General features: G+C 43.9%; 1 protein-coding gene across 3 annotated transcripts in view; it reads right to left on the reverse strand.

The window, feature by feature from the left end:
• The window catches only part of OTUD7A (OTU deubiquitinase 7A), a 356,697-nt gene that overhangs the window by 85,562 nt on the left and 244,456 nt on the right, over positions 1–26,679 (reverse strand). The window lies entirely within an intron of this gene.

The following is a 26,679-nucleotide window of genomic DNA, read 5'->3' on the forward strand; positions in this document are numbered from 1 at the left end:
AGAAAAGAAAACTAATCTGGGCCACACAACAGAAAAAAACAGCAGGAGCTGGTGTTTTTGTAAGTGATAATAAATAGGGGGTCCTGGTGTAATGCAGCCTGATTATGGTTAGTAGCGGAAGTGGAGGGTGGTGGTTGTGGCCATGGGCCTGGGGTGGTGGCAATAACAGGGCTGGTTTGGGGAAAGGAAACTGAAGCAGAAATGTCAGAACATACTTGTGCTCTCACATGGGACTAATAATCACAGAGCACACACACTACCCACATGATCAAAACCTGGCATTTTCAAGTCTAAGGGAGAGTGACTATCAAACGGGCATTAATGGGAATGGCCTTTAGGGAAATCATGTCTGAGCAGGGGTGATAATGTGAGAGGAACCCTGCTCCAAGGCACGGTCGGGCTCTAAGGCAATACCCAGAGGAGGGTCAAAGCTGCATGGAGGAGGAAGGTTGAGAGGGGAGGTGGAGGAGGAGCATTTCTGATGCCAGTTCCTATCACAAAATGCAGACATTCCGGGGCGCCTGGGTGGCTCAGTGGTTAAGCCTCTGCCTTCGGCTCAGGTCATGATCCCAGGGTTCTGGGATCCAGCCCCACATCGGGCTCTCTGCTCAGCAGGGAGCCTGCTTCCTCCTCTCTCTCTGCCTGCCTCTCTGCCTACTTGTGATCTCTGTCTGTCAAATAAATAAATAAAATCTTTAAAAAAAAAATGCAGACATTCCGGCACGGAGGTGTGTGTTAGCAGTAACATCAGCACGACGAATTCTGGTTGTGAAGAGGGATGGGAGAGCAGGGAAGCATCCCATGGGGGGGGGGGCACCTGAGGAGCTCCAGGTGCAGCCAGGAGTATCATCATCCCCAGGCCTCAACAGCGAACAGGCACTGTTATGGTGTATCACGGACAGAAAGTGACACATAGACTGATTACGGCATTTACCTGCAGTTCCTCATTTGCTACATCATGGTGTTTGCATGTGAACCCTCTAATCTGTCCTCCCGGCCCGAGCTGCATCTCCCATGCAGGGCTGCCCAGCACACAAAACCTGGTCCTGGCAGAGCTGTAGACCCTAATCCTGCTCGCAGGGCACTAATATGGGGAGCCAGCCCCTTCCCGCTCCACTGGGCTTCTTATGCCCAGTGGAAAGAGCCTCTTCTGCTGCTTCTGTCTATTCCCCACCCTTCTCAGAACCCCCATCCACTGTCCCCACTATAAGGTATTCGGGCCCAAGTGTGAGAGTAGGCCCCCGAGGGCCAGTGCTGCAGCTTTGACCTGCAGGACGCGGGTGTGTTCCCATTCACACACCTGTTAGTGGATCAACTTGGACACACTGACGAGGCAGGTGTCCTACCACTGGGGAAGGACCGTGTGTTCTGGGACTCCTCACTGCTGATTCTCTGGCTTGCTTGTGACCACCCTGCATTCTCCTGTTGCTGTCCCACACTCATGCTCACTTTGCTGCGCACCTGCCCTGTATTCTTAACCAGGCAGCATCTGGTCCTCCTTGTGCTGCATCTCATCACAGAAATTCATTAACTGTTAAATGAGAATGAAGAGGGAAGAGAGGAGGGGCAGCGGCACTGTCACAGAAGCCTAGCTCCCAAACACTCCCTTTAGAAGTTTTAAAGAATTCCTCAAGGAGTCAGTACTTCAGTGTCCATAAATGTGGAAAGGCCGTTGACATGGGAAGAAAACAAGACAGACGACAGACACATTCATTAATTGTTGAGGGAGTCGGAGGCCCTCAAGATGGCTTCCTACTCTGTACAATTCCCAAGATGGCAGCTCGGGAAGACCAGGATTGTAAATGGTGATTTATAGACATGTGGACCGGGAAGGCCTCTGTGGTTAGCTTGGTATTGACAGGTTGTACAGGTTGTATCTAAAAACAGGAAATCTAGGGGACAGGGATGGGGTGGGCTCCTGGTGGCCTGGAAGTGGGCTTTGGGGGGTCTGAGATCATATGACTCAAGCTCTCCTTTGTTTTCCATTCCAAGTCTCAAAGAATTCTAACGGATGTCACCCAGATTCAGGAGGAGCAGGAAGGGCCCAGAGGACCACAGTGGCCTCACCACCACAATGGATGGGCTGAGGCCCATATGGAATCGATAGGCTGAGTGATCATGGTGGCCATGGGCTGTATGTGCCTCTGAAGCTGGGGCATTCATTTCAAGGAAGGAACTGGTCCAGGGGAACAGTCACGAACACAGGCTTTGGGGCCTGGGTCCAGCCCTGGCTCTGCCTTGTAGCGACTTCTGTGAGAGAGAATATAACATTTCACCATGTGAAACCTCAGATTACTTCTCTGCACAACTGGGGAGAGTAAAATCCATCTAATGGGAATTCTTAAGAGGATTAAGTGAGACTAGGAGGTCATGTTGGTAAAGATCTTAGCCTATGGTGGTTGGTGTTATGATCATTCATTGTTAAGTTTCTGCTACATCTAACTTCTATGGCTTGTGATTGAAATCCAGCCAGTAAGTGGCAACTGAGATTCAAATCCGGGTCTGTCAAGCTTTTGGGGGGCTATAGTTCACTCGAACCTGGGTCTATAAAGCAGAGATGCAGGAGATCACAGGAAGATGTGAAATGGGAACTGACTAAACTCAGGAGAAAAAGCAAAAAATAATCAGAATCCTTTTTGAAATGAAGTTAAATTTTAAGAGAGCAAAGAAAAAACAGACCACAGATAGCAGATGAAAAATAGGGGCAGATGGCTGTCTCAGTTGTTTAAGTGTCCAACTCTTGATTTTGGCTCAGGTCATGATCTCAGCGTCGTGGGATCAAGCCCGTTGTGGGACTCCACACTCAGTGGGGCATGTGCTTGAGGATTCTCTTCCTCTCCCTCTGCTCTTCCCCTTACCTGTGCTCTCTTTCTCTAAAATAAATAAACACATCATTACAAGAAAATGAAAAATAAATAAAGTGGAAAAAGTGAAACAAAAATAAAAATTTACAGAGAAATGGTAGGTGTAGAATACAGGTGAAAGGCACACAACATATGCATAACTAGAGCCTAAAATAAGAAATCTAAAATAGGGGCGCCTGGGTGGCTCAGTTGGTAAAGTGACTGCCTTCGGCTCGGGTCATGATCCTGGAGTCTTGGGATCGAGTCCGGCATCGGGCTCTCTGCTCAGCAGGGAGTCTGCTTCTCCCTCCGACGCTCTCCCTCTCTCATTTCCTCTCTCCCTCTCAAATAAATAAATAAAATCTTTAAAAAAAAAAGAAATCTAAAATAATAGAAAAAAAAAGAATTTAAAAACTATCTTAAAAAAACAAGCTTTTGATGCAAAGATTTGATTCCATATATTGAAAGGCACACTGCATAAAAGGAGGTTCTCTTAGTATAATCAATACCAAGATATATCCTTATAAAATTATTTTGTGTTGAATAATATATATATTTTTCATACTGAGTATATTTTTTATCTGAATATTTAAGCAAAAAATGAAGAAAATTGGGCTATTAACATACTTCCTGGCAACCACATTCAAAGCCTGAAGTTAGTGGGTGACATGTACAAGATACTGTAAGAGAGAAATAAATGTGGGCTAAGAAATTTTTATACTCATAGAGGCTATCCTTTCATTTGCAGAGGCTGCCGACAAACCATTTTAAATGTGTATGAGTCCAGGAACTACTACTCAAATAGATCTTTCTTGAGAAAACTACTAGAGATTGGGCTCCAGCTAGTCAAGAGATGAATGGGAGTTTGGCAAAGGGACAGCCAGGCAGTAGTAAATTTATTTAACTGTACAACTATGAAAAAGCAAAGGTACAGATACAATTGAAAGAGGAGAAGGTCAATAGATTGCTGAGCAAAAATGGTACAGTCAACAAAATGGTAGAAGGCAGAAAGTAGAATCAACTAACAGTTCCCTTAGCTATGCTACATGGGAACACAAAATAATAATATTTAAAGTTGAAAGATTAAATATAAATACATAAATATTTTTAATAGTACAGAGATGAATGCAAAACCAGATAAAAGATATACTACTGATTTAATTGGATGGCAAGAGACAGAAAAAGAGAGGAGGGAGGAAGAAGAAGATACAAGCTAATTTTGCTGGGGCAGATTGTAAGAACTAATATGGTCTAAAGAGAAAAGAAAACAGGATGTTACACAAAGGTAGAATTTTAAAAAGTAAGTCACATAAAAAATGCAACTTTTCTAAATATTAGAAATATATTTTAAAGAAGAACCTAACAAAATATATTGAAAGACATTTGAAATATTTATATATAAAAATAGAAAAGACAATATGATAGAAGTAAGAACCACCATATCTGTCAGAGCAATACCTTTAAACAGACTTAATGCAACTATTTAAATATGAGGTTTTTCATATTATCTCACAAAGCAAAGTCTAACTATTTGCTGTATATATGAGATCTATCTAGAGCAAAGTGATTCAGAAAAGATGCAACTAAGAGGGAAGGATAGTGCTGTATCAGATTTAACACGCAAAGATAAAACAACAAAAACAAAAAGCAATATAAGAGACATGATCTTATATCAAACAAAGTAAAATTCAGGCCAAAAACAGTTATTTAAGATGAGGAAGGCCACTTTATAACCCTAAAGTGTTCAAATAATGGAGATGTATTGATTATGCTCTTTCTTTTCTGTAGTTTTGAGGTCTTGATGACCCAGGGGGGACTGTCCTACTCAGGGCTATCTGAGTCTTCGTGCTACAGACTACCTCCCTGCAAGTGTGTCTTTTATGCGCAAACCAGCCAATCTGAACCCCTCAGCCCAACCACGTATGATCAGGCTTTCATAGTCAGGGCAAATGCTCCCCCATGCTGATTTCCCACAGCCAGGTACAACTTGGGACAGCCTCTCCAGCCCATCTAGCCAATTCTAAAACTACTTACCCTGCTTACCCTGCCTTACCTCTTTCTCCCTGCAGAACCCACACTAAAGGTTCTTGCTCGTATTTTCCCCCTTCCGTGTGTCTCCTGACTGACCCTGCTACTCCTCTGTGTGGCCCTTGTGGCCTGCCTCCTGTTCCTTTGTGACACTGATTTCCATGCCTGGTCTTACCAGACCTGTTAGAACAAATCTCAGATACATATTAAAACAGAAGACATAAGAAGTATGAATATATGCATACTAAATAGAAAAGTAGAAAATTTTACAAAGCGGAAATTGCCATGAAACACTGGAATTTACTATTAACAAGAGAATGCCATAAGTAGCAGGAATAGATTATAATGTGGGAATAAACAGCCTCTAGACTCTTGAGGCCATTACAACGAAGACTTGCTTTTTGCTCAAGCCATGGGTTGGCCGAAGGTTGGCTGAGCTCTGTCACATCTTCTCACTTCGGGATTCAGGAGGACAAAGGAGTCAGTCTTAAAAACTTCCTATCAGTATGACAGAGAGACAAAAATCCCTTGACTTTCTCCCATTAACAATCAAATACTCTGGCCCATTTGTGACCTCTGACTTCTGTTCCCAACCCACTGCTCAAACTAGGCACAGGGTCCCATCCAACCACAGGAGCCAGGAGGGGCAGTTCTCCCAAGGACCCACAAGGGGGAGTTAGACTGTGGAACATTGTCCTTGAACAGTGCTAATGACTACCACAGGATGTAAAATTAACATACACACACACAAAATAGCCTGGGGATGCCTGGGTGGCTCAGCTGGTTTAGCATCTGCCTTCAGCTCAGGTCATGATCCCATGGTGCTGGGATCAAGTCCTAAATCAGGGTCCTTGCTCAGTGGGAACCCTGCTTCTCCTGCCTGCCTCTCCCCCTGCTTGTGCTTTCTCTCTCTCTCCTTCTGACAAATAAGTAAGTAAATAAAATCTTGAAAAAATTGCATAAACAAAAACAAGTCATATGACATAATGGAAGGAAGTATTTCATCATGCAATTCCATAACTGCAACTAAAAGATAAAATACTGAGAAATAGGGGCTCCTGGGTGGCTCAGTCATTAGGCATCTGCCTTCGGCACAGGTCATGATCCCAGGGTCCTAGGATTGAGCCCCATATTGGGCTCTCTGCTCAGCGGGGAGCCTGCTTCCTTCTCTCATTCCCCCTGCTTGTGTTCTATTCTTGCTGTCTCTCTGTCAAATAAATAAATAAAATCTTGTTTAAAATACTGAGAAATAAATTTAAAAGAAATATGTAGAGCATCTATGTGGAACACTTACACTGTCTCTCAAGGCACAAAGCAGGACTGAACACACTATGTTCTTAGTATGGCAGGGTCAATATCATCATTTCTTCCTCATCTAACTTAAAAATTTAATATGATCCCTATAAAAAATATAAGCAGGGTTTGGAATCAGGCAAGCTGGTTATAACAGTCATTTGAAACACTAAGCGAGAATAACCAGGGACCCTCTAAACCAAAGGAGCAGTCAGGAGGGAGGGGCACTCCCACACAGAGAACTGGCTCTCCTGTTTATATGAACAACCGAATAAAGCCATGGAACATAACAGAAGTCCCAGAGAGACTGAAACACATTTGCAATGTCAAAACAGACATACTGATCTGGGGAAAGGCCTGCATTTCGTATCACATACCAGGAGTCATCTCTGAGGCAGGTCAGAGACTGAGAAAATCTAAGTCTAAGGAAGGGGCATGCACGCAGGAGGGCTAGTGTGGATGGGGCAGAGGGCGGGGCATGGGCAGGGGGGAAGCAGCAGATCCACCATGAAGGTGCCACTGAGGTCCTCCCTGAACTGACTGGCAGCACAGGAAAAGGGATGGCCCTTCAGACGAATCTGTATTATAGTAAAGGGCCCAGATATAAAGAACGCATTGCATGGCGGTGCTGCCCCCAGTTAGGGAGAGTCTTAGATGAAGTGACTTCCTTCCCCTGGGGGTCACACCAGAAGACATAGTCAGCTGTGAGTCATCAGCAATGTCACTCTCTGCTCCCCACCCTGGCAGGAGTGCCTGGACCCCCTGACAAAAGGATCTGAGCACAGGAGCATATGCCATACCCTCTGTTTTCTCCGGAGTTCGGAGTGCATGCATATGTGGTTTGCCCAGAAACCAGTAAGGGGGAAAATAGATTAACAACCCAGAAGTACAAGCAAAGGACATGAACAAAGATTTCATTGAAAAATAATTACAAATGGCTTTTAAATATATGGAAAGATGATCAATTTCACTCACAAAAGAAATGCAAATCACAAATACACCAAGAGGGCTCCCGGGCTGCTCAGCTGCTTAAGTGTCTGCCTTCAGCTCAGGTCATGGTTCCAGGGTCCTGGGATGGAGTCCCCACATCAGGCTCCCTGCTCAGTGGGGACTCTGCTTCTCCCTCTGCCCCCCACTCCACACTTGTGCTTATTCTCTTTCTCTCTCCCATACAAAAATACATAAAAACCTTTTTTTTTAAACCCTAAAACCAAAAAACCAAATACGCCAAGAAACCATTTTACACGTATCAAAGTGGTGAGTGCAAAATTTGGGAACCCACCTGGTTACCAAGTTTGTTAGTAAACAGGCTCGCCCCCGGCTGCTAAAAGTACAGAATGATATAACCCTCACACAAGGCTATTTCCCAGTATTCATCAAAATCACAATGTACTTATCCTGTGACCCAGCCACCCCACTTCTGGGCTTTTGCCCTAGAGAAATACCTATACACATAAAAGGAGGTATGTACAATATAGTCATTGCAGCATCATTTACAACAGCAAAATAATGGAAACGAGCTAATTGTCCATGTATGGAAGATTATTTAAATAAACTACACTCCACTTAACATAATATGCTAGTGCATGAAACAATGACGAAGCTGCCATGGAACGTTGCACTCTAGCACACATCTGGGAGTGAAATAAGGAAGGTGTTAAATATTCATAATCTTACTTTTGAGTAAGGACAGAATAACGAATATATACATTCTCTCTCTATATTAATATACACAAATAAGTGCGTGCTTGCATCTGCGTATGCGAAGACCAGAAGGGTAAATAAAAAACTAGCACAAGTGGTGATCAAGAGTGGGGGACAGGGGACGGGGGTGGTAAGATATTGTCAATGTCTTCCTCTTTTGAGTTTTTGAACTATTTGAATAAATCAGTTATAGAAAACAAACAGTGAATAAAACTAAATGTCTAATTTTTTAAAAAGGATTAAACAATACTTTCATTGTTTAAATAATACCTGAAGTGCATCCCAGTGAGAACTTTCCCTTGATATGTAGGGTGCCGTAACTACAGAATTGGAAGTCTGCATCTCATTTCCATTGACAGCAACAATTCTGAATTTCCTGGCTATTAAATACAGATGGAAATAGAAAGAACCAGTTGAAAGAATTGGACTTCTTAGCTAGCTGATATTTGTAAGGCTGCTTTAATTAGTTTATTTTTATAGAAATGTGGAGAAGGAAATCAGCCCGAAGCCTTGCTCAACTAATCTTGCAATAGGTTGTAGTTCACCAGATACTTGTGCAAATATAACAGATATGATAATAATATAACAAAACTATATGACTGAAATTTTGATATTTTTGATGTTGAAAACTTAAAAAAGACACTGGTATTATTGCATTCTATTGACAGCAATAGAGGCTGGTAGGTGTGGCAAATTTAAACAAATGTTGAAAGAGAAAATATATTTATGCACAATCACTCTTTGACCCATGGCAAAATGGTCTTTGTGATCCACTTTCTACTGAAGCAGCTCTTTTCAAGATTACCAACAAGCTTGGTATAGATGAAGCCAAGGTCATTTCTCTGTTCCCCACCAATAAAGCTCTCTCTCCTCCTTAATTTACTCCCCTTTTTGGGGGGAGGAAAGGGGGAGGAATCTAACGTACAACACAGGGACTGCCATTCTCTTACTTCTAAGACATTGCACTCCCCTAGTCATCGTTTTTTTTTTTTTCCCAATGGCTGCTCTACTCCTGTCCTTTTAACAGCACCTCTTCCTCTTTCATTAAATCCCTAGATGTTGTCATTCCTCAATGTTCAGATATGGGTCAAACTCTGTTAGGAGGTATTTGAAAGACATTTTTACTTCTGACTTAAAGGAATGTAGACTTAAGAGGAGAGCTGACCTATGCAGTTATTCCCTTTTCTTACTGACTGGAATGCAGACATATTACCTGGAGCTGTGGCAATCATCTTGCAAACACGAGGTAAAAAGCATAAAAAGCTCAATTGCCAAGAATGCTGAGTGAGGGGGGAAAAAAGCCTGAATAAGAATCTGGACAGATTACTGCCAGCTCCCCCCAACTAATACAGAAAAATAGAGACAGGAGAGGTCTACACTGGGAGTTAGCCGTGAGTCTGACAGGGTACCCAGGACGGGATATAACTTGAGACTTAGGGGATGATCAGAAGTGTTCTCATTTAGGCCGAGACATGAAGGAAGTATGAAAGCTATTCTGGCAAAGAATCAGGAGCAGGAGGAGCAGTGGAAGTATGTTGGGAAGAGGACAGCACATGGATAAACCTGGAAGTGAAATGACCTTGTCCATTAAGGCAATGAAGGTCGTTAAGATGAATACGGTGCCGAGAGGAGCCAGGAGAGGCTGCTTGGGGAGAGGGAGGTGTTGGGACAGAGTGCTCCTTGAAGCATCTTGTGAAGTATGTGCTGGGGTTTGGACTTTATCCCAAGGGCAAACATGAGTCACTGAAGCATTGACAAAGAAGTGGGGCTTGATCAAATTTTTATTTCAAAAAAGAAAGTATTTGCATTAAAAAATTACTCTGGCTAAATAGCAGAAACTGCATTAGAATTGGGGAAGCTGGAGGCAGAAAGAACATTAGGAGAGACCTGTAGCAATATAGATGAGAATCGAGATGGCCTGGCCCAGTGACAATGAGGATGGAGAAGCAGGGTCAGGGGCGTGGTGGTGGTTCTCCTCAGGGCTGGACTGGAGAGAGAGGGAGAGGCGAAGGCATGTGTCTAGGATCTTGCAGACTACCCAGGAAATGGCTGGCTGGGTTATGGTAATCCACATCTGGAAGATTACTCAGCCATTAAAAGAATGACTTTACATATACAACTGATCTGAGGGGATTTCAGTGAAGTAGGGTTGAGTGAGAAAAGCAGTATGATGACAGTGTGTGCAGCATAATCACCTTGGGTAAAACAAAGCAAACACAGCTCTGCCTGGTCCACATCCAGCATCCTCATGCCTTAGCATCCAAGGTCAATTTTGCATCTGCCCTGCCCACCCTCCGCTCTGCCTTTGCACACCCTCGCTCATCCCAGGGGAGAAGTATGAGTGAAAGCTCCTGCAAGTCCCTTCTCAGTAGAGTTCTGGCAACAGACTCCAATGAGAAGCATTCATGCAAGACTGATTGGAAGGCTGAGCACAGGCTGGCTTTCTATGGGGGGTTGCAAGCAGATGCCGGGGCAGAGAGCAGATGGAGACTGGCTGTAGCTTTGGGGCAAACTCCTAAGAAGCACCTGCTTGGCAATCCAGCTGCCAGGGTAGGTGGGGAGGTGCCTCATGACTCAAGGCTGTAAGGACTTCCAGTGAGCACCAGTGAGCCTCCAACTATGAGCACAGCTTCTCTGATTTCACATATTTCTTCTGGTCTATACACCCCTATTTCCCTTTCCTACTTGAAATACCTAGGATGACCTCTTTCTTCTTTATCAAATGCTGATGGATCAGAATTTGGTACTGGAGATTGTTCCAGAAAAGCAGAAAGAAAGAGATGAGGCTAGTTCTCTGATGGTGTAGAAAAGCTAACAGCTGTTAACAGTCACTGTGATACAAAGATGGGATCTAAGGAGTGCAGTGGGTGAACCCCCTTGACTGTGCTGCGGAGCATGCAGGAAAAGTCCTGAGCAGTAGGACATTGAGCAGAAAAGACTGGGCTTTGAAAGATGGATGGGATCCTGAGAATACTAAGTGGGTTCTGATGAACCTGGGGTCCTTAAATCTCCAGTTGCCCTGAGCTTATCAGACCAGCAGAGGCAGCCCCTCTCCCTTGACCAAGACCAGTGCCCGCCCTCCCCATTGTTTGAAGACCTGGCAACGGCCTCTTCTGAGCAGATGTGTTTCATGGAGATGTCCAGTTTTAAAACCCAGGTCTCAAAAAAGTTTTCAGATTCATAACAAGGAAGATGGCCTAGGAGAAAGTTCCATATACATCAAAGAATTCTAAGGTTTTTGCTAGTAAAAATCTAGACTGCATAGGATTAGATTTTTACAAATGTTAAACTGAGAATTGACCAAATGTGCCAATGGCAGAAGAAAAGACTCTGGACTCCGGGAAACAAACAGAAGTGTCAGGGGTGGGGAGATCGGGTAACTGGGTGATGGACATCAAGGAGGGCACATGATCTGATGAGCTCTGGCCGTTATACACAACTAATGAATCACTGAACACTACATCAAAAACTAATTATGTACTATATGTTGGCTAATTGAACCTAATTTAAAAAGGGTGCAGAGTCTGGATATGAAGGTCTGGGTGCTGGGTGATGGCAAGGGGAGCAGGGCAGGTGTCATGGAAGAAGATGTTACAAACTCCCCAAGGACAGTCTGCAAGGGGCAGGATTCAAGATATGGTTTGCATATTTTCTCCCTTGCTTTGTTATTTATCAGTAGGTATATATGAATCACCTCGTGCCATTCTCCCTTGTTATATGACATAAAGTAGGCTAGGTGTGATTAAGCTCCTAATTTAGTCTTCAAGTTATAGTTTTCCGAAGATAAGTCATGGTCTCAACCAGGTGAGGAATGAACACAACTCAAGATGGGTTTGAACTTATGGGGCTTTGCACCTCCTGCGGGTGGTGAGAAGTGAGTACATCTTCGGTTGTGTGGGGGATTGGTGGGATGTGGTGTTATTGTGGTTGCTTGTTTGAGTATGGATCAAGCATATGTATGGCTGAGGATACGAGTAAAAGGATAGAGAGTGCCAGAGAGTCCTTTGCCAACTCCATCACTGCCTTCCCTACAGTCTCCTTTTTCACTTTCCTCTGCAAACTGGGGCAGAAGCCAGAAGTGACCAAAAAAAAAAAAAGCCAGAAGTGACACTTCCCAGAACTGCTTTACTGATAAGTTCCAGGTTCTAAAGGAGAAGCACTGATGCAAAGTTTGCAAGGCTGCAAGAAGGAGAAGCCACCATACTCCAAGGCCAGCCGTGAACATACACAGCTCCTAGGGTAGCTCTGGGGAACCTCATAGTAGCTGTGAGTCCCAGCTTCCTTCTGCAGGTAACAACAGCAGCAGCCTGGCCCCTCTGACATTCCTGAGGTTGACGGTGACTCCCTACAAACCTGCTTCTCTGTGGCATCCCTGACCTTTGCTCCATCAACCCTTTCAATGGTGGTGAAAACCTCTAAGTGCCTGTATTAAAATCCATCTCACTTGCAAACCTCAAGTGTCTTAGGTGTTCCCAAGAGAGCTCTGGCTGCATTCATGCATCTGTATACGTCTGTGTGTCTTTCTCTGTGTTTAATATATATTACATATGTATCTGCAGTTGATTATTTGAGTTTGGAGAAAAATATGGAAAGACATAATAGGTTGTTAATATGGGTTTCTAGTAGTTGGTGGTGATATGCATTGAGTAGAGAAGGAGGGGGTAGGGCAACACAAGCAAAAAAGAGGATTTTCTAGAAACAAATGATACGTATGTTATGATCCTGTTATGCAAAATTATGTATCTATGTGTACGTGGATGAATATACTAAAATAGAGAAAGGTAGATGGGGCTAGAGTAGACATTCTGCAGGAATTCTGGTGAACGAGGTTATACTAGTCCATCCTATACCTTCTCTGGGGAGGAAGTCTTGCAGCCAGTTACTATTTCGTGATTGTCATCTAACCCTTCCTATTACGCTAGGAGCATATCTAATTGGCCAGCTTCTTTCCTCCAATGTAGAAGGACCACGGAAGAGCAGGGGTATGGAGAGAGAACAGAGAGAATACGCAGCAGGTGGACACTGCTCAGCAGGAGCCATCAGCCTCAGCTTTGACAGTTCATTTCTTCAAAATGAACTAACTTTTTAAAAGAATGTAAGTATAGGGGCACCTGGGTGGCTCAGTGGGTCAAAGCCTTTGCCTTTGGCTCAGGTGATGATCCCAGGGTCCTGGGATCGAGCCCCGCATCGGGCTCTCTGCTCAGAGGGGAGCCTGCTTCCTCCTCTCTCTCTGCCTGCCTCTCTGCCTGCTTGTGATCTCTGTCACATAAATCAATAAAATCTTTTAAAAAAATGTAAGTATAATTAGCATACAGTGTTATATTGTTCCAGGTGTACAATATGATGATTTAACCATTCTATGCATTTCTCAGTGCTCATCACAGTAAATGTACCCTTGATCCACTTTTGTCTACTTCACCACACCCTCCTTCCCTCTAGCAACCGCCAGCTTGTTCTCTGTATTTAACAGTCTTCTTTTGTTTGCCTCTTCTCTCTGTTCATTTGTTTTGTTTCTTAAATTCCACACCGGAGTGAAATCATATGGTGTTTGTCTTTCTCAGTCTGACTTGCTTCACTTAGCATTGTGCCCTCTAGGTCCATCCGTGTTGTTACAAATGGCAGGACCTCATTCTTTTTATGCCTAATGTGTGTGTGTGTGTGTGTGTGTGTATGTGTATGTGCTTATGTATATGTGTGTGTATGTGTATGTATAGTACACACACACACACTTTATCCATTCATCTATGGGTACGAGTACTTGTGTGACTCCCATAGCTTGGTTGTTGTAAATAATGCTTTTGTAAATATAGAGATGCGTGTATCTTTTCAAATTACTGTTTTCATACTCAGCTATGAAAAACTGGGTGCTTTCCCTGTAAGATCGGGAACAAGATAAGGAAGTCCAGTCTCACTACGTTTATTCAACATAATACTGGAAGTTCTAGCCAGAGAAATCAGACAGGGAAAAAAACAGGCATCCAAACTGGTAAGGAAGAATTAGAACTGTTGCCTTTTGCTGATGACATGACACTGTATCTAGGAAACTCTAAAGATTTCACTAAAAACTACTAGAACTGATAAATGAATTCAGTAAAGTCACAGGATACAAAATTAACATGCTGAAATCTGTTGTATTTCTAGGTACTGATAACAAAGTAGCAACAAGAGAAATTAAGACAACAATCCTATTTACAATTTCACCAAAAATAATAAAATACCCAGGAATGAACTTAACCAGGAAGTTGAGAGACCCATACTCTGAAAACTCTAAAACACTGATGAAAGTAATTGAAGACGATACAAATAGATATTCCATGATCATGGGATGGGAGAATAAATATTGTTGACATGTTCGTGCTACCCAATGTACGGATTTAATGCAATCCCAAACAAAATACCAACACTTTTCAAAGAACTAGGAGAAATAATACTAAAATTTGTATAAAATCCTGAAAGACCCTGAATAGCCAAAACCATCTTGAAAAAGAAGAACAAAACTGAAGTATCACAATCCCAGATTTCAAGATACAAGATATAAGGCAAATCAAAACAGTGTGGTACTCGCACATGAACAGACACACCGATCAACGGAATGAAATGAATTTAACTTGGAATGAAAGTCTAATTTCCACACATGCTGTGTACATAGCTCAAATATTCATAAATTTAAAACATGGCTATGATGTACCAAAAGTCAAGTCCTCCTATGACTAAGGACAGGGTTTTCTACACAAATGCTTCCCAGGGCTGTCTGTAAAGCAGGCATTCAGTCCTGATGTCCTGTGAATTCACCCATGTGATCAGATGTGGGTGGGTGAGGGAGGGAAGGATAGCCAGTGTCAGGCATGACGTTCTGGCCACAGGCCCTCCGTGGGCTTGTTCCGTGACCTTGGACAATTTCTGAGCCCTACTTTGAGCAACCTTAAGGAGAGATGGTTGAAATTCACCTCTGTAGGGTTCTCCCTAAATCTTAAGATTCTGAAAGTTAAAAAAAAAAAAAAAAACAAGGGAAGATAGTGGCTTCCACTGCTATTTAGAGGTTTGCTGGAAGTAAGGTAAAAATGCCAGTCACAAACACATTACGGATTTCGGAGAGGGCCGCTGGACCCCCAAATCCGGAATTGACACTCTTTATTATCTGTTAGAATTGCTTAAAAAAACCCCGACTCTACCAAGTGCTGGTGAGAACATGGATCAACTGGAAATCTCATACACTGAGAATGCAATACGGCATGGCCACTTTTGCAACCTGTTCATCTGTTCTTTACGAAGTTGAACATACACTTACCTGTGATTCAGCAATCTCATTCCTAGGTATTTACTGAAGAGAAATGAGGACTTACATTCACATGAAAACCTGTATGCATACGTTTATAGTGGTTTTATTCATAAACACTAAAAATAGGGAACAGCTCAAATGTTTTTCAGCTGGCAAACAGATGAAAAAAAACCCCAAACACCCTGTGGTACCTCCTTACAATGGAGTATCACGCAGCAGTAGGAACGAACAAACCACTGACTCATGCAGAAATGTGAATGAATCTTAAAGGCATTGGGCTAACTAAATAAAACTATATATTGTAAAAGAAAAAAAAAAAGATAAAAGTGCCAGTATGCCAGTAACACATACACTGTGGAAATCAAAGTAGGCCATGGGCTGTAAGAAATCTAAATGACACTCTTTATTATATGGAAAATGTGGCTACTGAGACAAAGGGGTATAGGGTTTGGGGATGACAAGGATGCCTCGCTTCACTCACTGCTGCAACCCGCTCCCCCACCCATCATGGCATGAGCCCCCTTTTCCCTTCATGTCCCTTCATTCACCCCAGTGACAGACCCCTGTAACTGCACCAATGGCCTCCTGCAGATACTCAGAGATGATCACTACCTTCTTCCACACATTCTTCATTTATTATCAAGGACACCACACCCTTTTGATCTGCCTCCTTTAGCCCCTTCTGGGTCTCCTTTGGTGGATTCTTCTCATGCTCCTGGCTTCCACTTGCTGAGAGACCTCTGGCCCTGGAACCACTTCTCTTGCCCACCTGTGCTCGCCACCTGGATGACCCATTGAGCCCTTCCTGGTGAGTGCCACCTGCTAAGTATGCACTGACCTCCCCTGGAATTTTGTCATTGGGCAGCTCTTGATTTGCATACCCAACTTCTGACGCAACACCTCAACTTAGACGTCTTACAAAAATTATGTTGAGGCCCTAACTGCCAAGGAGACTGTGTTTGTAGATAGGGAGAAAATTAAAGGTTAAATGAGTTCCTAAAGGTTGGAACCCCAATCTGATATGGCTGGTGTCCTTGTGAAAAGAGGAAGAGACCCAAGAAATATCTGTTCTCCTACCCTCCGGTTCCTGATACTTTGTTACGGCTACTGGAACAAACTCATACAGGGCTTCCCCGGGCCTAACAAGACTTGAGCCAAAGACTTGGATTTCCTCCAGAGTCTGGCTTCATGGAGATCCACTTTTAGATGAAAATCCTTGCTGTCATCTTTGATTCTGTTTTTTTCTCTCATACTCCACACCAGCCAAACCTTCCAGTGTGACTTTAAAATACACACCCTTGATCTAGTCCTGTCTCAGAATCTCTACCATTCCCATACCAGGTAAGCCACATCTCTTGTTGGATTGTTGCAAGAGTCTTCTGGCTTTTTCTACTTCTGTGTGTCCTGAAGTCTGTTCATAGGTCAGCCAGGATGACCCTGGGGAAATGGAAATTTTGTCCTATTCCTCTCCTTTTCAACCTCAGAGACTTCCAGGCACTTTTCAACTGAGTCCAAAGTTCTCTCCGTCAACCCCTAACCCTTCCCTCTCTGGCTCCTGGGCACCCAATGAGGACTCCACGATGTCACCTCCTCTTCCTCTTGGGAATCCAATCACTTTGGTCACCTGGCCAATACTAGTTCCCAAAATATCTGTATTACTTTCTCCTTTACTTCATTATGGGTTTCTTTCCTGGGACTACACATTATCAGAGAGTTTCTTCGCGGTCATTCTATGTAAAATACTATGTGTACCCTGGGCTCCAGTAATCCCATTTCCAGGAATATATCCTAGAATATGGATATAGATATAGAATATCACAGAATGTCTGTGCCTCTACCATATGCATTAAATAGCCCCATGAAAAATGTTCACAGCAGCCTGCTTCATAACAGCAGAAATAAGAAACAATCCAAGTGCTTATGGAAAGTAGAATTAACAAATACACATTGGTCTATTCCCGTGATGGAATGTTATGCAGCAATGGAAAATCAATGGAACTTCATACAGCAATATGGTAGCTCTTAGGAGCATACTATTGCTGGAAAGAAGGAAGTTCCTAAAAATTCACACAGTCTCAATCTATTTATATAAAGTTCAAAACATGCATTACTAACCAATGTATTGACTGGCAATGCAGACATCCATGGTAAAGGTCAAGGCCAACAAGAGAATACAAAGAAACACAACCTCCAGGGTGGAGGTTGCCACTGAAGGGGGAGGCACTGTGATGTAGACAGGAAGCACAGAATTTCAAAAATGCATTACTTTTACAATCAGTTTTGACAGATAGGACTTTGTATCATCTCAGTTTTTAACAAAAATAATGTACTAGTTAGGGTAGGTATGGTAATTAAGAGACCAACCCACACTCATTCCCATTCAGTAACTTAAAGAAGAAAGGTGTATTCCTTTCTCACGTAGCAGTCCAGGATGGGAGTCCAGGCCTCTGGTGGCTCCCCTCCACACGGTCATCTGGGGACCCTGGTGCCATCCGTACCATGTGACTCCCAAGGTTGGTGTGGGGGTCCCGGCCCACTCAGCCAGAGGGGGCAAAGGACAGAGGAGCACACACTTGTCCCTTGCTTCACCGTGGTCACTCCTCAAACCTCATTTCCTCAGGAAATGTACATTCAGTTTCAGAAAAACGGAAAGAAGAGATATCACAACGTCCCCAGGATTCTCTGAAAGGGGCAGGATCGCAAATGACTCTTAGTTCTTCATGCTGTGTTTTCTTCATTTTTTTTTTTTTTCAGTGAGTTCACATTAATGTTAAATTATCCCCAGGCCTCCACTGACCTGAATGCCTGGTGGACATGATTGTTTGCCTAGGTAACTAATTATGCTCTTTTTGGTTTGCTTTTAATGAATATGCACATAGCCAAACATGAAAATAAATCATAGGTTCAACCGTTTCAAACAACTGGTTAAATAATACAGAAAAGTAAATTAAGATAGTCAATCTTAGCATCGAGTCATGAGTATTTTGTGTTACTCTGCAAAGATCAGTATTGAAACTACCAGTGCCACAGTGATGTACAGGTACTCTGATTAGTTTATTTTTAAAATAAAGTGATAAAAAATTCTAAAAAGAAAACTTTCAATTTGGTCATATATATATCAGCTGAATAAGAGGAAAGCAATTTCTGCATATATCAGACACTAACTCATTTACTGATTTAATACACAAATGAAGGATTTTATTGCTGTCAGAATACATGTGTGAATATGTACTTACAGTCTGAGAAGTTCTATTTTTGGATCTCACACACTCCAGAGCTTATAAACGGAGCATCAGTTTTAAGTATTTCCAAATGCTTGGGCTCTCTACATTCAGGATGCAATTCATCTAAACAGTGATACCACGATACATGATAAACCATTTTCACAGTAGCTGAAGGAAGATCTAAACTGGCCAGTCCAAAGCTACAGGACAGGGATGGCTCCCATGCTGCACTCTAAGGAAAGCCACGGATCCACACTGTGCGCTCCCAGCTCAGCCAGGTGCCCATGGGTGCTGTTGATATAGCTATGAATGAGGACCCATGTACGCTTCTTAAGAGGCTGCCAGAGCGAGAGGTGAGACAGGCATGAAAACACCTGTTGTAGACAGGGTAGAAGAGAAGTGTGTATGGAGAGCTAGGGGTCTTCACAGGGGCCTGTGTGCCCCCTTATTTGTGACTGAGGTGTGGAGATTCCCAGAAGAGGAACAGGAAGGGCAATGCAGGGGACGAACATATACAAAGACTCAGAGGCTTGCAAAACCACTCTTTGTCCCACAAATTATACAGATGTGCTGGTGTTCCAGGGAGGTGGGAGCTGATCAAGAAAAAAATAAATGACCGTGAAGTGGCCCTTGGGAGCTTTATGGGGGTGATGCTTGCATTCAGGGAGTTTCTCATGGGAGGAGCTGTCTCTACTCAGAATGGGAGGAGGGCAGGGGAACTCCCAGGAGAGAGGCGGACAGAGCGGAGGCTTCTGTGTCCAGGTGATGTACTCAGCAGCACTGTGGGGAGTCTGGGTCAGGAACTGTCCAAGGGCAGCAGCGGCCTGTGGTCTCATAGCCACAGGCTCTGTCTTCTCAGTGGCCAAGATGCTGGGGGAAGAATAATAGTCAATGCAAAGCAGGAAGGCTCTCAATGCATAAAAATCTGCTTAAGTGGGCTATGTTTAAAACAAATGGATGTGTGGAAATTTTGAGTTTGGGCTGGCAGCTTTGGAGCAAAGGGGACTCAGCCTGCAGGGAAGAAACAACCAGCTTTGGAGCCAATACACAGATCTGTGGCTCATTTATAAAACAAGAGGTCAGCAGGGCTGCCCCACAGAGGTTGACCCGAGAGGACCAAGATGATAGTCTCTCAGGCGGAGTTCTAAAAATACACGTTTTGATTTCAAAGTCAGAAGGATTTTGTAAAAAATATCACTTGTTTTAGAGGACAAATATAGGAGGAATTCAGTGGCTTGGCTGTGCCCAGTCACCCACCCTGCCATGGTCCCTGGTGTCTAAGCCACACCATTCCTACTATTCCCTCCGTGGGGGTGGAGACCTGTCCCCATAAAACCTCGTGGTGCAAGCAGCAGAGCTGACTTGAGGCTTGGTCTTCTCTGCAGCCAAGCCCCAAGCTACTCACTGCAGTCAGCAGCAGCAGCAACTTCCTCTACTAAAGTCAGGTGTCCCAGCCTTTGATCTTAAAATCAGACTTTACAAAGGATCTGCATACTGATTTTCGGAAAGTCAAAGATCGTTAAGTCAACTGCTAAAACAAAGCATTCAGTTCTGATGATTAAGGGGAGCCCTGCTGAGACTAGCAGCCGCCCTCTAACGCGGGGACTGTCCACCCTGAGTGTACACCCCCACTCTGCATCCCGTGCCTTCGATCTCTATAGTATTTAAGAAAGAAAGACACTGCATTCCGTTAAACTGTTTCACTTAAAAATTCCTGAGGCAGCTTTTAAAAACATTTGAAATAAGACCGAATCCTGAAGATCTGAGAAGTAAATCACTGTCTTGTGGATGTTGGCCAACTTGGTAGAGTCTGGTAGACACCAGGAAGTCTTGATTATTTGTGGCTTCTAAAGAAATCCTTTTAGCTCTTTCCATCCAATTCTACCAGGACGCCTGTTAGCTCCCCTCCCACAGCGTGTATATCCACGCTAACCATGCGGACTACCTCAGCTACGGGGTCAGGCTTCACAAAGCAGTGAGGCTCTTCTCTGGAGAACTAGGGGGCTCTGGAGCAAGACCAGCCCCGCTGAGCCCCCGGTGTACCCAGACACCCTCCATGGGCCACTCATCAGTCCATACAACAGAGGCAGAAAGGCTGTCTGGCCTCCCAGGATACCTTTTGCTTGTTCAGATTCAGTGAAATCCTGCCGGGACCCTATGTCTACAAAACGGTTCAATCATAATGATGTAAAGATGGGATTCTGGACAGCAGGGCCTGCTCCCTGGTGGAGAAGGCAGCGTGCCCCGGACAAGCAGGACACAGCTGGGGGCAGGTGCAGAGCCCGCTGTGCTGTGTAAGGCCTGAGGGCCAGGGGGCCGGCCTTGCCCATGAGGCCCGTGTGTGCGCCCAGCAAGGATACAGGGGGTGCTGCTGTGTGCTGCTTTAGGACTTGACACCAAATATTTCCCTAACAAGGTGAGAGACTCAAACAGGTAAGGAAGGAGTCCTGTGCTGTTTGGAGGTTAGCGTTCTTTGTTGAATAGCAAGGTCAAACCCTGCGGCGGGCCTGCGTGGCTGCGGTGTCCTCACGTGAGCAAGGTGGCCTATGCACAGACAGTGCAAGGTGGGGTGTGCCAAAGTCGCCGGTTTGATTTGGGGAGAGACTAGACCACTAGCAGACTTGCGAGCTGCAAAAATAAGGTTCTGATGTTCTTTTATTTAATTAAAAAAAACAAACAAACTGGGGTATCACTTACAGGCAGTGGAGTGAATACCCAGATCCGTGCTCAGATTGAGGACTCTGGTCGCGGGCATGCATGTGTGTAAACCCTGCTGCCATCCGGAGGTGGACCACGGTGGTCACACCCAGGAGGGTACGGTGTCCCCTCCCAGCCAGTCCCTCTGCAGTCATTTCCTGCTGCTGTGTAAGTGAATGGTCCCACCGAGAGCGGCCAGAAGTTCCGTAGGCTCGGCCGGTTTCTCTGCGCTGAGTTTCCAAGGTTGTGTTTCTTTCTGGAAGCTCTAGAAGAGCACCCACTTCCAGGCTCCTTCCCCTTGTGGCAGGAGTCAGGTCCATGCAGCAATAGCATGGCATCCTCAGTTCCTTGGGGGCTGTCAGCTGAGGGTCATCAGTTCCCTCAGAGACCACCTTGCTCCTTGGTCTGTGGCCCCTTCCTCCATCTTCAAGGCAGCAATGGTGGTGTGTCCTCTTCACACTTCAAATCTCTCTGATCTTTCCTTCCGCATCTCCCAGAATCTTCCATTTCCCTCTTCTGTTTTCAAGGGCAGAAGATTCCTGTGATCTCTCCCTCCCCCAGAAAATCCAGAAAAATCTCTCTCTTGTAAGGTCAGCTGATTAGCAACCTGAATTTCATCTGAGAAGTTGCTCGGCAGCAGTACTTAGATCAGTATCTGATGGCACATCAGGGAATGGGAATCCCGGGGGTGTCTTTGGAATTCCGCCTGCCACACACAAAGCCCCTGTTTTCGAGCTCCATCAAAACAGATTCATGCAATACTTACTTTGCTGTGTCTGGCCTGTTGGCTCAGATTAAGATCTCCGAGATTCACCCCTGTTGTAGCATGCAGGAAGAGTTATTTCTTTTTATTGCTGAGTAATATTCCAACACAAGGCTACACCGCACTCACTTTATCCATTTACTTGTTGAGAGGTTTGTGGGTGGTTTTTAGACTTCAGTGGTTACGATTAAAGCTGCTATGAACATTCACGTACAAGTTATTTTTGCGGACACGTGTTTCTTCAGTAAATACCCAAGAGGAGAATTGCTGGCTCAAGGGGAGAGTATATTCTTAATTTTATAAGAAACCACCAAAGTGTGTTTTTCAAAGTGGCTGTATTACTTTGCTTTTTTACCAGCATTTGTTCCACATCCTTCTACCACTCGGTATTGTCAATCTTCTTAATTTTCATCATTTTGGTGAGTGTGTAGTCATATCACATTGTGGTTTTAATTTTTATTTCCCTGATGACTGATTTAAAAATCTTTTCCCATGCATACTGGTCATTCACTTATCTTCTTTTAAGAAGTCTTCTACTCACTTTTTTATTATTTATATTTTTATAGTTAATTTACAGTTGTTACATATTGTTTACATTTTTGTAAATTGTATTTATAAATTATGTTATTTCCCATATTTATAAATTATGATTAATATTTTTGTAGTTGTTACTTATACAAGTACTTTATCAGATATATGTTTTCCTTTTTTTTTTTTTTTTAAAAGAGAGAAAGAGCGAGAACACGAGTGGCAGAGGGGGAGAGGCAAAGGGCAAGGAAGATAGAATATCAGATATATGTTTTACATCCCGGTTTGTGGCTCTTCTCTTGACCGTGTCTTTGGAATGAACACTTCTTTATTTTTGAAGTTCAATTTATCACTTGTTTTCCCTTTCATAGTCCTTTCTTTGCCCTCTCTGAAACATGTGTGCCAACTCCATGGTTGAGATATTTTTATTGCATGTTTTCTTCTAGAAGCTTTATAGTTTTTTACACTGAGGTCTATAACCCACCTTCAAGTAACCTGTGTGTGTGGTGTGAGGCAGATGGTCAACATTTTCCTGGACCACCTGCCCTCCCTCCCCCCTTTTCTGTGTTATTTTATAGTTATTCCAGAACCTTTGGTGGAAAAGACGTTTTCCTTTCCCTTAATAAGTTTTTTCTTTTTTTCTTTTTTTCTTAAACAACCTCAGCTAATGGCCAGCACAGGGCCCCATCTGAACTCTCTCCTGTTCTGCCATGCACTGCTTGTGTCCCTGACTTGAGCAACTCATGGTCCCGATTACTGCAGCTGGAAGTCAGGCCCTGTAGGGCCTCCAGCTCTGCACTCCCACTGTAGGGCTGTCCTACCTTAGGTCCTCACAGAGTCAATGGATCCCAGTCAAAGTTCAGCACTTTGTTTTTTGAAAAACTGATTAAGCTGATTCTAAAACTTCTACAGAGGTGATTCATATTTTACATTTTATTTTTTTACTTTTTTATTTAAATTCAATTTAGTTAACATATAGTTTATTATTAGTTTCAGAAGTAGAATTTAGTGAATCATCAGTGACATACAACACCCAGGGTTCATCACATCACGTGCCCGCCTTCATGTCCATCACCCAGTTACCCCATCCTCTCCACCTCCTCCCCTCCAGAAACCCTCTTTTTTCCCTAGAGTTAAGAGTCTCTTATGGTTTCTTTCCCTCTCTGTTTTCATCTTATTTTATTTTTCCTTCCCTTCCCTTATGTTCATGTTAAACTCCACTTGGCTATCTGAGGAATGGGGCAGAGAGAAGGCAGGCAGTAGACGGTGGTGCTTGGAGTGTGGGTCCTACAGGAGAGCCTAGGGTTTCCTGATGGGGAGCCAAGCAGGAATTCCCGACAGATTGGCTGTGAAGGGTCAGTGAGAGCAGCAAGCTCTCAGGCTTTCGGAAAAGCAGGATGTTTCCTGCTTCCCATGGTCTGGGCTCAGATGGGCTGGTGGCCCTGGAGGTTCACATAACTTCCAGGGAAGCCTGATCTGGGTTCACCTGGGACACAGTTGTTATGGGCCTTGGGGCCCCCACAGTTCTGTAGCTGTGACACTGTTCTTAGCGGACGCTCGGGCTCTGGCCCTGGTGAGAGCAGCTCCACTGATCAGACCTGTGGGAGCTCCTGAACATCTCAGTCAAGACCTATATTCAGAAAAGAGTCTGCAAACAACTGCCAGAGCGGTATGTAAGGGAGAGCTTCACCCTAATTACACCAGGAACCGGCTCAGGCAGGTGCCAGCAATGTGGCTCAGAGGAAATGCGTGGCTACGACTCCACACTCTACGAGAGGAACCCCAGGGCTAAGTCAGATGCCCTGACATGCTGGGCAATCACGCTGACGGCCTTGACAAAGCTGCATCCCTCACCTCTGTGCTTTGGGCTTTAGATAGGCTGGTGGGCGGGAAAGTAGGTCCAGCCTGACATTATCAGGCTCGCATGAGCTATCACAGCAGCCGGAAGGTTCTGTGAGCAGATGCATGAAGAACAGGGCAGCCTGGGAGGTTTGCAGGGCTGAGGAGGGCGGAGGAACGGGCTCTGCCTCTAGGTGAAGTGTGTGGAGGATGTAAGGTCCGGTCAGGGGAGACGAATCTTCTATATTTGTCTGCTTCTTTGCTTTTGCTTTGATTTTAGTTTTAGTTTTTGGGTTTTTTGGGGGAGGGGGAGGGGGAAGGATTTGCATATTGAGTGAGAGGTACAACTCACCTCCCCTCATTCCCTTTCTCATTCATTCTCATTCATTTGTACATTCACTATTTGAATATCTACTCTGTGTCAGGTATTGGGCCATTTCACACATGACATCTTTAATCCTAATGGCAATCTTGCCGTAGTGGTACGATGATGAGAATGTCTGTTTTAGCACTGAAGGAAACCAAATAGTTTAAACAGATCAAGCTCCTTGCTAAGCTCACACATGCAGAGGGAATGCAGCCCCACCTGGAAATGAGAACATCTAAAATCCTGAGCTCACTCTCTGAATGATGACTTCTACAATCATGGAACAAACAGATTAAAACAGAGAACAATCAATTCCTTTTTTCAGACTCATTTTTTTAGAATGGCTTACCAATGCCTGAGGCCAAGCATCCTGTCAATTATGTGAGGAACCCCAGTGGCTCCTGAGACACTGCCACAGCGCTGCCACAGTGCTGTCAGGGAGAGTCCTTGGGAGCAGGGCCTGCCACCGCACTTCCTTTCTCTAGCCACAAGGAAACCTTGGTGACTGCAAGGACAGAAGTGGATGAAGGGTTCTGACTAGTGGGACCCTGGGGAATCCAAAAGTGCCACCATCACAAAGGCAGCAGTATCAACACCAACAGGCCTTTCTGGATACCCTTGGAGTCCAGTCTGCACTGTAGAAGAATATTATGAGGAGCAAAGCTCATTTACCTCAACCAAAGTTGAGCATCTAGTTGACCTGCAACCCCCAAATCACTGGTTTGGCTCCCATGAGCCTAACATTCTAGTCATAGCTGCCCTTTGTTTGTGATGTCTAGCCCAGCGCAAATGCAGAATAGCTTATACGTCCTCTAAAGAGCCCTCCTGCTAGAGCTACAGGGCTCTTGTGGAACTTTGTTTTAGTATCTTACACTATTCACTTGCAAAGCCCTGGTGAGTCTACTTCAGGGTCAGGGAGACAGAGACAAAAGTAGTGCAGAGCTAGGGCAGGTTTATAGAGGTGTCCATTACACACACACAAACACGAGCATGCATGAAGGTAGAGAGCTGGAAAAATATTAAATTCCTTTCAACCTGAGAAGTTACTTCTTGATACAAGTGGTACACGAGGTTGTTTAAAATAAACTGGGCAGGGCGCCTGGGTGGCTCAGTGGGTTAAGCCACTGCCTTTGGCTCAGGTCATGATCTCAGGGTCCTGGGATCGAGGCCCGCATTGGGCTCTCTGCTCAGCAGGTAGCCTGCTTCCCTCTCTCTCTCTCTGCCTGCCTCTCTGTCTACTTGTGATCTCTCTCTGTCAAATAAATAAATAAAATCTTTAAAAAATAAATAAATAAATAAATAAATAAATAAATAAATAAATAAAATAAACTGGGCAGGATGTAGATGGCTAACAAAATTAACTGAATTTTCTAACATAACTAGCAAAATGTAAACAATGGTGGATAATCAGTGCTCATCATTTTGAGAAAAATTCCCTTTCTTTCAAAAATGTATGAGGTCACATTGTGAAATTATACATCCTGTGCAAAAGTCATCCATATAAACGACAACACTACAAAAATGCAAAACCTGATGTCAACAGCTGTCACATTAACTCTCTAATAGACAACTTCTGTTTCGGAAGTCAGTAGTCATCTGTTCAATTTGGCAAAAAGAGCTATCATCTGATGATTGAGTAGGTGATATTTACAACCACTCTTTTCCACATGCAAGTTAAGAAATAATATTTTATTTCAACATTAACCATATAATGCTGACATCAACCAGTTTGGGATTCTTTGATAGAAAAAGTCATATAAAAAGCTCTAATATGCTTATTCCAATACTGAAACATTTATCAGTGACACCACAGTAGACAAATTCAAACCATACCCTAAAGTTTTGTTTCTGGAAATGGAGGACTAGGTTGTTTCAGACAAACACGGACAATGGAATAACTAGGAACTATGGCAGAATATAAGTAGGAAGGCTGTTTGATGGCATTGGGGAGTACAAAGGCAGTAAGTAATTTTAAGGCTGAGATCTTGGAGGGGATGCAGGAAGAGAGGTGAGCCTAGCACTGGAAGCCACTTCTCCATTGTGGATACCACCAATGATAAAAGCTGTGGCTGAGAGGCTGAGAAGTTGAGCAGGGCTTTCAATAAATTTTCTGG

The sequence above is a fragment of the Mustela erminea genome, chromosome 5 (genome assembly GCF_009829155.1).
Source record: "Mustela erminea isolate mMusErm1 chromosome 5, mMusErm1.Pri, whole genome shotgun sequence".
Taxonomy (NCBI): domain Eukaryota; kingdom Metazoa; phylum Chordata; class Mammalia; order Carnivora; family Mustelidae; genus Mustela; species Mustela erminea.